The following is a 12,803-nucleotide window of genomic DNA, read 5'->3' as shown; positions in this document are numbered from 1 at the left end:
TCATACCTACACTGGACTAAAAAAAGGGGTATTGGTAGATCCCTATGGCCAAGGAAAACAAAGGAAAAATGGATTTGGGGATTCTGTGGGGGTTATTTCAGTTTACCCGGATGCCCTTTCGATTACATGGGGTGGCAGTCTCTTCTCAGAAGTTGATGGACTGTTAGTGCCACATTACGGTTTTGCAGACGGCTATATAGATGACAATCATATTTTCAAAGCAGTGGGAGAAACATCTTCAGCATCTGCAGGCTGTCCTTTTAGAGCTCAGGGCTGTGTGATTCACAGAAAACCCAAAAAATGTTCTTTGGGGAAGGAAAAAAACAAACATTTCAGGTTTTTAGTGGCTCAGAGCCAAATCAAACATCTTGCAGACAAGATAGAGGCCCTTAAGGCTTATAGACCACCCTCAACTAAGAAGCAGCTGAGATCCTTGTTGGACCCTGCTGATTGCCGCAGGAAGTTTGCTCCGTGGGTTTTTTTTTTTTAGAAATTTCAGCACCCCTGACTGAGTTAATCAAGGAAAGGGGGGGACTTCCAGTGGTCTCCAAGATCCCTCGCTGCTTTTGAATAGTTAAAAGGGACATTATGGCAGAACCCAGTACTATATACACTGGACTTTAATAGGACCTTTAACTTTACAAACGGATGCCTTGGGAATAGCATTAGGCATGGTACTGACACAATGGGTACAGGGCAAAGAACAGCCAATTGCATATGTAAGCTGGAAGTTGCTAGGCCCAGAGACAAGATATTCCACAATTGAAGGTGAATGTTTAGTCTTAAATTGGAGCATTGGACTTTTTTGTTATTATCTACTAGGCAGGAAGTTTGTTCTGGTTACAACCCACAATCCCTTGAAATGGCTACAATGCACAAAAAATGACAACACTCAGAAGATGCGGCCCTACAACCTTTTTTTTTTCTTTGTAGTGCACTGATTGGGGATGCAAAATATAATGTTGATTTCTTGTCCAGAGGCTGTGAAAACAATGATCTCTAGGTAGGAAGAATGGATGAGCACGGGGTAAAGCATGTATCATATCGTGTGAGAAAGATTAAACTTGAGGTAACCCTGACAAACTAACAAAGGTGGGGGGGAGGGCTGTAACAGGGAGCTGTTCCACAACCCATTATGAGTAGGACCTCAAGTACAACTGCAGTCACTGCTCCACTTACCAGGGGCAAGTCTGAGCTTCCTCTGCCACCAATGGGCTTATCTGGGTGCAGCTGGAAGCCAGCCCCTGACACCCATGACACCTGTGATGAGCAGAACCCCAGGTGTGCCCAGGCCCCTGCCCGACTCACCCAGGAGTCACACCAGATTTCTAGCACTACCAGCCAACTGGCCCAGGAGTGAACCCAGAAGTGCCAGCAAGCCCTAGATTCTGGTAATTCCCAGCTGTTGATATCCACATGGTTGGGGAGCCAGACATGACTGGCCCCTGAGAGGCCTGGAAGGCACAAAATCTGGATGCTGATCCTAATTACACCCGGAGAGGGGAAAGCACAGTATTCTAGAGGACAGCAGTGTGGTTGTGTGTGGACACAGAGAGAAAGAGCCTGGGAGAGCAAAGGATGGGTGCTCCAGCTGAGACAAGCATGGCATACCCAGAGCGAGAGCCAGTGAGGGGTCACCCATGGGAAAGAGCAGGCCACTTCACCCTCCGGCATAGAGACCAGGATAAAGGTAAGTCATGTGGTGTAGGCAGCATCTGGGAAATCCCACTGGGGTATCAGGTGGTGGAGTCCACAGGCCAGCTGAAGGGCACCGCTGAAGAAGGTGGTTGATTTTTCCTAAAGCAAGGCAAATAAGGATGGATGCCAAATCCCTGAGGCCCATGCATGGGAGTAATTGAGAGAGGAGGAGAACCTCTCAACTAAAGGTGTGGGGATCCCATGATGAGTGCCAAACTCATGCAGTAGGTACACTAATAATAAGGGCATACATCAGGATTGAGCAGACCCCAGCTAGCCCCACTGGGGAAGGGGATGATAAGTGTCAGTAACTGGGTGAGCTACTAGTGAAGAGACTTGGTTATACTGGGTAGACCATGGTATTGGCTCAGCGCATATGGTGAGGACAGAGTGTAAGGGAGGTGTAGCCCTGTGACGAGGATACCCTCCTTGTTCCAGCCGCCTGCAGAAGGTTTAGGATTGAGAGTGTGGTCGGGGGTAGAAAGGTAAGAAAGATTTATTGACTTAAGAAAAACACAACTATGCGTAGTAACAAGACAAACAATGATAGACAAAAGCAATTCACATTGGCAACTTATTGGCAGTACCTCTGATGTCTGATACACAGCAAGCTTCTCTTTCCACAAAATTCAGTGAGGTCAGGCATCCCTGAACAATGCTGTCTGATGGGTACCGGGAAGGACCCTGAAATGCAGTTCTTGGACTCCTTGAGGTCCACGGGCCCACTGATCCAGGCAACAGCTAACTAATACTTTTCACAGAGGTGCATCTTCCTTCTGAATGGTTTCCAGATATTTCAGCTAATTTATAGCTTTTGAAAGACACTGATAATGTATGACCACTTAGATTCCTTTTTCTTCAACTGTCCATAGACTGACCAATAGCAGTATAAGCCTTGCATTCCTTTGATAAGGTAATTTGAACTGCGCCACAGGGCCTTACTACTTCTAGGCTTTGCTAAATTTACTAGACGTTACTTTATACAAGGCCTCACTACATTTTAAACTATCATTAGGCTTTTAGCAACAACTTATAGCTTAATATCTAAACAAATACAAAAAAAAACCACTTGGTCTAATCTTTATAGAACTTTCAGCAAGCACTTTTATCACACAGACATACTTTTCAGCTGCTACACTCCACTCCTTGCTTGCTGAACCACTGTGATAGCTACAACTGAGATGCTAAAGCCACATGAATAGCATAGATTACACCATACCATTTACATGGCTTGGGCAAGTTGACAGCCAGACTGATGATTCGTCCACCCTGTCAAGCAAAGAGAGCCAACTGAGTGCCTTGCTGAGCCTTTGCCTCAAGGCTTTGCAGCTTATTTTTCATGTTATTCCAGTTTTTTAACTGTGGCATGTCCACATCTGATACCCATGAAGTGGGTATCGTAAAGTTGAAAGATACAGTCTCAGGAAATTTCTGGCCATTTTAGGGCAATAGTATGGTTACTTAATTGCAGTAGAGCAATGGCTACACTTTTAGCTCCTAAGCAAGACGAATTGCATAAAGTCCAGGTGTTACCATTTTCATGCAGCAAATGACTTGGTCCTTCCGAACAAACACATTGCTCTATTGTTACATATGACACATTAGGTAACTCCTATACGTAAGTCATGTTAGGTTGCATGAGAGGCCAGCCTCTCCATAGGGTCCCTAATCCAATCAAGGTGCTACTAATTTGAACCAAGGGGGACTGTGCCACATACTGAGGGCCATCGTGGGTAACTATTTCCCATATGGGGCAATGAAAATTCCAGTTCCAAAGGCATCCTCCTCCTAGCCCCGTGTTTAGCAAATAAGCAGTGGTCCCGTTTCTCTCTTTTACCTCCTGCACCAGGAATGAATATTTTCCTTTATCACAGCCTTCCCAAGTGGTAACCCAGGTACTTTGATAGGGGTATCTCTTTTTAAATGTTGCAGGCATCCCATGATGCTCCAAGTCAGGGGGACATTCTCTATTTTTAATGTTGTTTATTACCTGGGAAAAATTCATATTCAAAGATAACTGGACTTGCACACAAGCAGTACTCCAAGTCTGATTTTTGTCTGCTTTAAAAGCTGTGTCCATCATGACCTGGGCAAGATGGGCTGTCTCTAATCCTACATCAGTTAGCAATTTGTCAGCGTGCTCTAACATTTTTCCTTCTAGCATGCCTCCTCTAGTGAGTAGCCTTACCACCTGTCAGAGATTGGCTACTCCTTCAGTGTTTTTCTAGGATTTATCCAAGTTCCATACATTCATAGCTGAGTTAAGTCCATCCCAAAGGTAACCTGGGGTATCTCTTTGCCTGCGGGTCTTAAGGGAACTTATGGAATGGAAAATGACTGGCCATTCCCATCTAGGCAACCCTTCAGCTACCTGGGCTCCTGCTGAACAGTTTGGAAAAGTAGCTCAGACATACGATTGTTCTGGTCTGAACAATACTCGGGCAGTGAATAACGAACCATTTAGGAGGGTTGGGATTTTAACTTGTGACCTCCACTAGGGTGTGGAGTTATACACCGGCAGTGCCGGGGCCTCTCGTGGGGGAACAGCCAGAGATAGTAGTGAACAACCTGTTTTTTCACAAGTCTCATTTATCCTTCCCTCTTGGGGAGCCTGTAGTTATGCTTCACCTCCCAGAGAGTGAAAGAGCTCCCATTGTCGCTAATGGGGATGATGCTGTATTGGGTTAATGAAATGGCATTGTCCTGGCAGAATCACAGCACTGATTTGCTTTAAGAACCCCACTGGTATAAAAGGATGAGGATAAGTGGTGGAGACTTGCGGATACAGCCTCTTTCTGGCTGTATTAAAGTGGGTACCATTCCACCACGCCTCTGTGTAGGTATGATTCACAAACCATGTAATAACTTTGTTCCAACCTGTAATGCGCTCTCCTACCTGGTGGGCCTCACACCACTACTGGAGAGTGCATCAGCCATCGGAATGGGAGGGGGCAGATTCTCCCATAAACGCAGTGGCTCGAGAGGCTGAACAGATGCAGAATGCACTATTGGGGACACAAACTCAGGGGCGTTGAGCTCAATGGGGTTCCCCTCAGGAAGTATGTAACAACAAATTCCTAAATGAGTAGAGCTACACCAATCACCTCCCCTCCCACAGTCAGCCATTCCATCCTTCAGGTAGGAAATGAACCCAAGATAATAAATGGTGCCACAGGTGCACTAACAGTTACCACCTTGCCAGTCAACTATCTTGTTTCTTCTACTCAGAGACCAGAACTTCACTTGCTCCAGGGTGGCGGGTTTCTTCCAGTATGGATACTGCAGCTGGACCATATGAAGGCCATCTGAGCGCATTTCCGGGGGATGCTCTTTAGGGTCAGGCCACTCCTTGAGGTCTTCAGGAGCAAGTTCATTAATATCTGGGTAATAAGAAGGATACTAGACATGCCCTACCTAGGAAACACAATAAGGCATTTATAAAAAGAGTACATTCATAACAGTCCACCGCTTCATGGTGCCAGTTGATTCAGACTACTGACAGAGCAGGACTCGTCCTCAGTGGCAGGCTCAATTAGGAATGGTTATGGCTGCACTTGTGGACAGATCCAATCTGTAGGAACAAGACAACAAGGAGCTTGGCTCCCGTTAGGTGAACCTGACTTAAATACCCACCATGTATTACGCATACCTCTGGCTAATAACGTCCCCTCCTATTTATCTCCCTGAGGATGCTTCAGTACTATCCCATCTCCTGCCTGGAACTTTCCTGGGTCACCACCCCAGGTCGCTCTACTGCTGGCTCGCAGGGACCACCCAATCCAAAGGCTTGCTGCATGGGGCTACCTCCTGGATGGGGTCGGTTATTGGCCCAATTGATAGTTCGATCCAGGTGCAAGTCCTAGTCTTTAAGAGCCAGGCCAGCAGCCAACCACAAACTGCATTTGAGGATGCTGTTAGCTCGCTCTACCAATCTGTTAGACTGCAGATAGTATGGGATATGATAGGTCCATAACATGCTATGTTTGGCAGCCCAGTCATACACAAGATGGTTGCAGAAGTGAGGGTCATTATCACTTTGTATTTCTATCGGTGGTAGATACACAGCTAGCAAAGTTTCCAGTGCTACACAAGCGTAGCTCTCGCTGAGGCGCGGGTAAACATCATTCCTGTGACTACTTCTACAGCTACAAACATGTGCTGTCGCTTTTGGGAAGTCCGAGGGAGGGGGCCTATGAAATCACATTGCCATACTTGCCACGCTACTTTTCCTTCACATAATGACAATGAGACATTTGGGCAGGGTTTTAATTGAATTTTTACCTCGTGGCAAGTGATGCATGCACCGACTATTTTTTGTGCTTCTTTCTTAGTTACATGAATGCCCCAAGATGCGGCCAGGCGGGCGGTTCCATCACGCCCAGGGTGTCTGTGTTGTTGATGCAGCCATTCTGTGGCTCGTTCCCCAGGTGTACAGTGGGAGGAGGAATTGGGTAACGATGGACCAGCTGCTTTATTTTTTTCTTCAACATACAAGGTTTCTGCACTCTCCTCTCTTGTTAGCTGATCAATTTGCCTATTACACTTTGCCCCCGGGCCCTCTCCTGCTTTATTTCCACGTGCTGCACTCACATGTCAGACGTGCAGAGGAAGCTTATCTTGGGCTAACTCCCATAAGACTTTCCACTCTTCATGGCTCCAAATGTCTTTTCCTCGCCTTTTAAAGTTGTTTTTATGCCACAGGGGGAGCCCTTTAGTACATCCTTCTACTACCATCCAGGAGTCGCTATAAATATAGATGGGCCTTTTAGGACGTGGACCTTCTGTTAATTCCCACACAGCTATGCCGAACACTGCTTGGAGCTCAGCATACTGCATGCTTTTTCCAAGGCCTTGTGATACTACTTGCTTGCCATCTCGAATCCTTAAGGCAGCTGTTCTCCAGGCATGACCTCGAGTGGACCCATCTGTGAACCAGACTTCAACATCAGCTGAGGTCTCCATTTCAGGTGAGAAAGGCTTCTTTGATGGCTTGCGCACCGGCCACACGGGATTGTTATATGGAGAGTGGGTTCAGATAATAGTCCCGTCTTCCAACTGCTGACTTATGATGCACTGGATAGGTTGGGTGGCCTTGGGGGCAGTTCGATACTGGGGTCTGTGTACTCCTTTCATGGGAGGCAGGGTTAGTGGGATCACGCTACATCGAGTTACAGCTGTTATAGAGGTTTCTTCTGTTTCTTGGTGAGGCACTGTGCACCCAAATTACCAATTCTCTTGTTCAAGGGCAAACTGCTGGCCTCTTAGTACATTAAGTCCCAGTAAGCTTGGTCCACCTTTAAGTATTACTGCTGCCCTCGTTCTTTTAGAGCCATTAGGTAATGCAAAGGTTGCTCGGACCAGATGTCCCGGTTGTCTGGTGCCTCTAACTCCAGTTTCTTGATAAGGGGTTCCTTTCTCCCCCTTCCAGTCTGTGGAATCTAAAATGCAAATATGGGCACCAGTGTCTAAAAGCATATCAATTGACTTTTTACTTTTACCTAATTAAATCTGTACAGGTATCTGAATTAAGGGGACAATATTAACTTTAGATACCTGTCCCCGGCTGGCTATTGCTCCCATTGTGGCCCCTCTCTTTGGGGGTTGGGCCGCCCAGACTCCCTAGGCCACATGATCATGCGAGGTAGAGGCTGGCGGCTCCACAGGTGCCTGGGACAATGTTGACAGTTCTGCCCTCAGGGCAGAAAATCCCTTTGATGATCCTGCTGGTGGCGCTGATGGCTCTGCTTCTGGGCTTGATTTTTTGCTGCAGTGGTTAGCCCACAGCCCTCGCAAAACATTGGTGGGCACTCCATCAATTTGCACTTTATTAAAACTGGCAGCTAAGAAGTCCTTCCACAATTTGCTCACAGCATCTTGGGCCAGCCTTCTCCAGCTTTTTCCAACAATTTGGCTTGTCTTTCACTGAAGTCACCGCCATTGTCTTGGCAGTTTTTGTCAGTTTAGCCAGCCCTGGCTTCTGCAAAATGGGTAGAAGCTGCACTAATTGCCAATTACCACCTCTGGCTCCAAGGCCAACACGGCTGAGGTACACTGTTGGTGCTCATTGGCAAAACCTCCTCCACAATGATGCTGTCACGACTTCTGCATCTGGTGCGCAAGTCCAAACTGCTGCATGAATGATCTCAGTTAGTGCCAACTGATACAAGCGACGGACAGCCTCCTTTAAATTGACCCATGCTCAAGGAGCAGGACTAAGCTCTTCTTCCATATTACCATAACTGGCTGCAGTGGCTTGGAGCGCAGCAGAAAACAAAGTAACGTTTTCATTAACTCCTGAAAACTGAGTTAACTGGAGCTCAGGGAACAGAATGATGTGGGTTGCTTCGGCTCTACTCACTGAAATTGCAGAAGCTACTTCACTATACATTCAAACTAGCCAGTCTATCACTGGCTCTCCTGGCTTGGACTTAATGCCATTCTTGTATATCTTTTATTTCTGCTCGGGTCAATGAAGGTAGCTCTGTTCAGGGATTCCCTCCTTGCGGCCCTGAGCGGGTTACTACCACAGGGAAGACCTGGCTAGGTTCCTCCCTCTGGGTAGGGACATACAGGGGCGGTTCAACACCAGGCTTGTCATCAGTCTCCTCCTCTCCATCTTCCCAGAGCTCCACTTCTGGTCTCTTCCCATAAAGACACTGTCTGATCTTGCGGAAGGATGGCTCCACAGCCTGTGCTAACTGCGCTCTCTTCTGGAGGGAAGCACCCACACGTGCAATCATCATTTTTCCCTCCCTCCTCTCTAAAGTCTCCAAACGACTCTGAGCGGCCCGAGCCACCTCACGCCCCACACTGTTGGAATCTCTCACATCTTCTAACTCCTTACTCAGCCGAGTGACCTTTTCCCAGAGCTGGGTGACTTCTTCAGCCCCAAACCACAGGCATGTGGCCAGCAGCCACAACAGGCACACCTTTCTGGGTTTATCCCAGGCAGAAGCAGCAAACCTAGCCCAATGATTGGGTACAGTTCCCGGGTCACTCCAGGCAGGTCTCAATCTATCCTTTCCCACCCAGGATTCTCCATCCCCAACACCTCCTTAAGCAAAGCCACTAATGGAGCCCATGCAACTCCCTCCATTCCGACCTTTCTTTCCAGACCAGAGCCTCTCAATCCTGTTCGTGATGCCAATTTATGTCCCAGCCTCCTGCAGAGGGTTGAGGATTGAGAGTGTGGTTGGGGGTGGTATCTTGGTGAGTTTTAGGAAGGGTGTTGAAGATGTTTGTGGAGGGAGTCTGAGGAAGGTCTGTGAAATATAACAATGGCTGGCATCCCTCGTGGAGTGGAATTTGTATCAGAGGAATGGATTAGGGAAATGTGAAGGGAGACCAAACTAGAGACCCTGGAGATCTTCTCTTACTTATCACCTACTATTCCTCTCTTTCTGTTCTCCATGCTGTCTGTGTAGCTTTTTGCCACATGAAACCAGCAAAGGCGTATTGATAGGGAAGAGCTGTTTTCTCATGTTCTTTCCACCATCCGAAAACTGGTGAAGCCGATTACTGCACTGATTATCTGCACAGTTGCTCAGACCACAAGAAAGTAAGCACAAGGGGATTCATATAAAACTCCAACATCTTGATCAGATAACATTTTACACACATTTCTCAATGAGGTAAGTGATAACACAAGGTTCAAAGCAGTGAAGGGGTAGGTTTCTCTTCTATCCCTGAAGCATTAACCACAAACCTTGCCCAAATCCTGGAAAGGTAAATATTCTCTAAGTCCTACATATTGTTTGCTACTGATATTCCAGCCAGTTCTTTTGCATCTGCCCCTATTGCTCATTTCTAACTCCAGTAATTAAGTGACCTTGAAAGTTTGTCTTCACTTCATTACTCTCCTAAAAGTGCGGTTAAATTATCTCCCTGGCTCCCTCTGACAAAAACTATTAACTCGACTTGCTATAGATGATTTCCCTTTTGTGAATCAGTCCCACCCTCTTTAATTAAATCAGAACCTACCAGTGTTTTCCCTCATCTGGCCCTTATTCTTGTCCCCTAGCATCTGCCCTGACAATGTCAAACTTTACAGGCTCTACTCACTGTGGTTTACTCTGCTGTTCCCTTTAGTGTTTCCCTTTGATGGGTGGTGCACTTGTCTCTTTTACTCCATTGTTAATTCTCTGTTTTCCAAGAAAGTTTCACACATGCCACGTTTCTAGCAGTTCCCTTCTCTCCTTTGACACTTCCTTTGGAATTTCAAGATTCCACCATCTGGGACATTTTCAACCCAGATTTTGAACAGTTTTATTCCTAGGCTGGATGTATTTTTAACAGCACTTCTTCCTCTTACAGAAACTTACCACTGTTTTCCACCCTCTGGTCCAATCTCTGTTGTATGCGGAAAGCCCTATAAATACCTGTACCAGCCTGGACTGGGAGTTGCATGGTATGCTGTGGGAATGTCTATTCATTACAGAGATTACATGGTTTGTGGTTCAAGCATGGGACAGAAGGTCACACGCTTGTTCAATTCTTCACCCTGCTAACAAACTCCCTGTTGCTTGTCAGTACATCTAAGCTGGGGGGCGAGGGGAACCTGGGGCACATATACCACAAGTGGTACAGGCAGCATCTATATGTGGCTTAGGGCAGATCAGGAATTGGAGAACAAAGCGGCACATAGTACAGAAAATGGAAAGCAGAGCAGTGAATCAGACAGACACAGGGCAAGGAACAGAAAGCACAGCAGCACATCAGGCAGGACAAGGGATCAGGGGGGCACTTGGGGACGGTATGGGGCTGGCCACAGCCAGAGGTGGGTTTTTTGCTCAGCTATGTTGGTTTTTGGCTCAAAGTGCTAAATACCTCTCAGGTGTCTGGCTGTCGGGTCTGGGTTCTAAACTCAGAATGAAACAATTGCAGGGCAGGAAGGAATTTCCCCCCGGCTTGATTAACTTAGATCTCATTTGTTTGTTCCCTTCCCCTTCAGCATGGAATATAGCCCTCTTTCTATGACCTATCGACCTAACAGCAAGGCATTGGTAGTGCCATTGTCTCTCCCATGTTTGTGACACACTGTAAGGTTGGGGAAGTGTGTGTTTACAGGCTGCCTTTTGGCTGTGATCTGCAAGAGATGAAACATGTTCCTGTGTACCCTGTTGGGAAGCCAGTTGGCTGCAAATGCGAAGCGACTGGATTGATGGCTTGGGAATTCCCTTCCATTCCCATCGTTCTGTGTCCCCTAACTTGTCTTATACCTAGGTTTTTTCCTACCTATACAATGAGGAAAAGAAGATTTATTGAGCTGTTATGAAACTTAACTGTAATTCTTCCACAGTGTTTCGAAATCTAAAGGATGGTGTTAGGGAAGGGGAAAATGCTAGACCAAAGCTTTCAGATCATGATGGGCAAATGTCAAGACAAAGATGGATTAAATTTGTGCATTTGTTAGTCCTCATAAATGGATAGATTCCTTTCCCCTGATATACTCCAAGGTCAATTTGTAGTGCCTCCATTTCAGTCAATTTTTATGAATGTACACAGGTGTGAATAAGAGTAGAAACCCCTTATCTTAAAAAAAATCCATTGCTTATTGATTTAGTTCATTGGAGTTGTGCACAAGCCTTTCTTTAGTGGGTTTACCCACCTGGCCATGTTTCACTGAAAATTTGGGATTCAACAAACATGGAAATTTAATCCCACCTGCAGCCAAAGCCATGAGTTCCCTTCAGAGCTGCGGGTCACCAATTTTCATTCCAAATGCAGCCAAGAGGTTCATGAAATTGAATAGCATTTTTGATCTCCGTTACGTGAGGCTTGGGTTTCATAATGGAACCATGAATTTTCTTAGAAAAGTCTTGCCCAGATTTGTTTGTTAGTGATCTATTGGCATCTTTAATACAATATCACAACCTTTGCTTTTCTTATTGTTTGTTTTCATTCTCCTCCGTTTCTCCTCCTTTTTTTTAACAAAGTGTTTTGCACTGTGGCATGTGTGCAAGGGGCTGGAATGGACATTCGTGTGAGCCCTTTTGGATATGTGGTTGCCTGCAGATCCCAGGGCCTTGACCTTTTGAAGTCCCTTCCAGTCCCATCTCTCAGTAATGTCCCCATGTTGCTGAAAGCAGAGGCAAATTGTGGCACCTGAATGAACTGGGCCCTTCTTCCTCACAGTGATTCCTCTTTACTTCAGCTGGACTTGCCATAACCTGCACACACCCACAGGCAGAGTTTGGCCAATGGTAAGGAACTAACCAGGTCTCACATTCCCATGTCTTGACTGACCCATTCTTTCCCTTCTATTTTCTTCATTCAGGAGGCTTTTGTAGGTCCCAGTTTAGCCCCTGCAATTCAAAAGAGGTATGGACCATGTTCTCTGCTGGTGAAAACTAGCACAGCTTTACTGCAGTTAAAAGTCCATTTACATTAATAAAAAATTAATAAGAAATTTGGCCCCATGCTTGCCCTCTAGAAAACTCTGCCATGGAAAGAGATACTACATGCTGCCTCCTTCAAAGGGGCTTGACTCTGTAGCCCTTAGCTGGCTGCTATTTGTCCTCATCTCAACTGACTGAGCTTGTGAACAAGCTCTGCATACCAGAGTTGAGACTTTGATAGCCCTGTGCCAGCCCCAACATTCTTTACAATGTTTAACTGGGTTTGATGTGTTCTCCCGCCCACCTCCCCCAAACCATAAAAAAACAGCTCTGAATAAATATTAAACACATGCAGAATGATGTTTAAGTAACACAGAGAGAGAAAGAGGTGCCCCTGATCAAAAACCTGGATCTGAACACATCAGAACCTCAGAGACTCGAAGGCCCAGATCTTAATCCTGCAGCTTGCCTCTGCTGCAGACCCTACAGACGTAAGCATAAAACCTGAAGTGAACATGTCCAGACTTAAAAGGCCCTGAAGTATTTGGAGAACAGGTGGATGCCATGGTCTTACATCTGAATGCACCTCACTGTTTTACATCCCATACCCAACAGGGCAATATTAAGAAATGTATATAATCAGAAGTCTGTTTCCAAGCTTATTGCAATATATATATGTAGTCTTTCTGGACTTCCGGAAGGCTTTCAACACTGTCTCTCACCCTGTCCTCATCAAAAAGCTGGGAGACTGTGGTGTCGATGCCCACA

This window comes from Crocodylus porosus, unplaced genomic scaffold (genome assembly GCF_001723895.1).
Source record: "Crocodylus porosus isolate Cpor-Errol unplaced genomic scaffold, CroPor_comp1, whole genome shotgun sequence".
Taxonomy (NCBI): Eukaryota; Metazoa; Chordata; order Crocodylia; family Crocodylidae; genus Crocodylus; species Crocodylus porosus.
The sequence above is the reverse complement of the archived record's forward strand: the minus strand, read 5'-3'. Positions refer to the sequence as shown.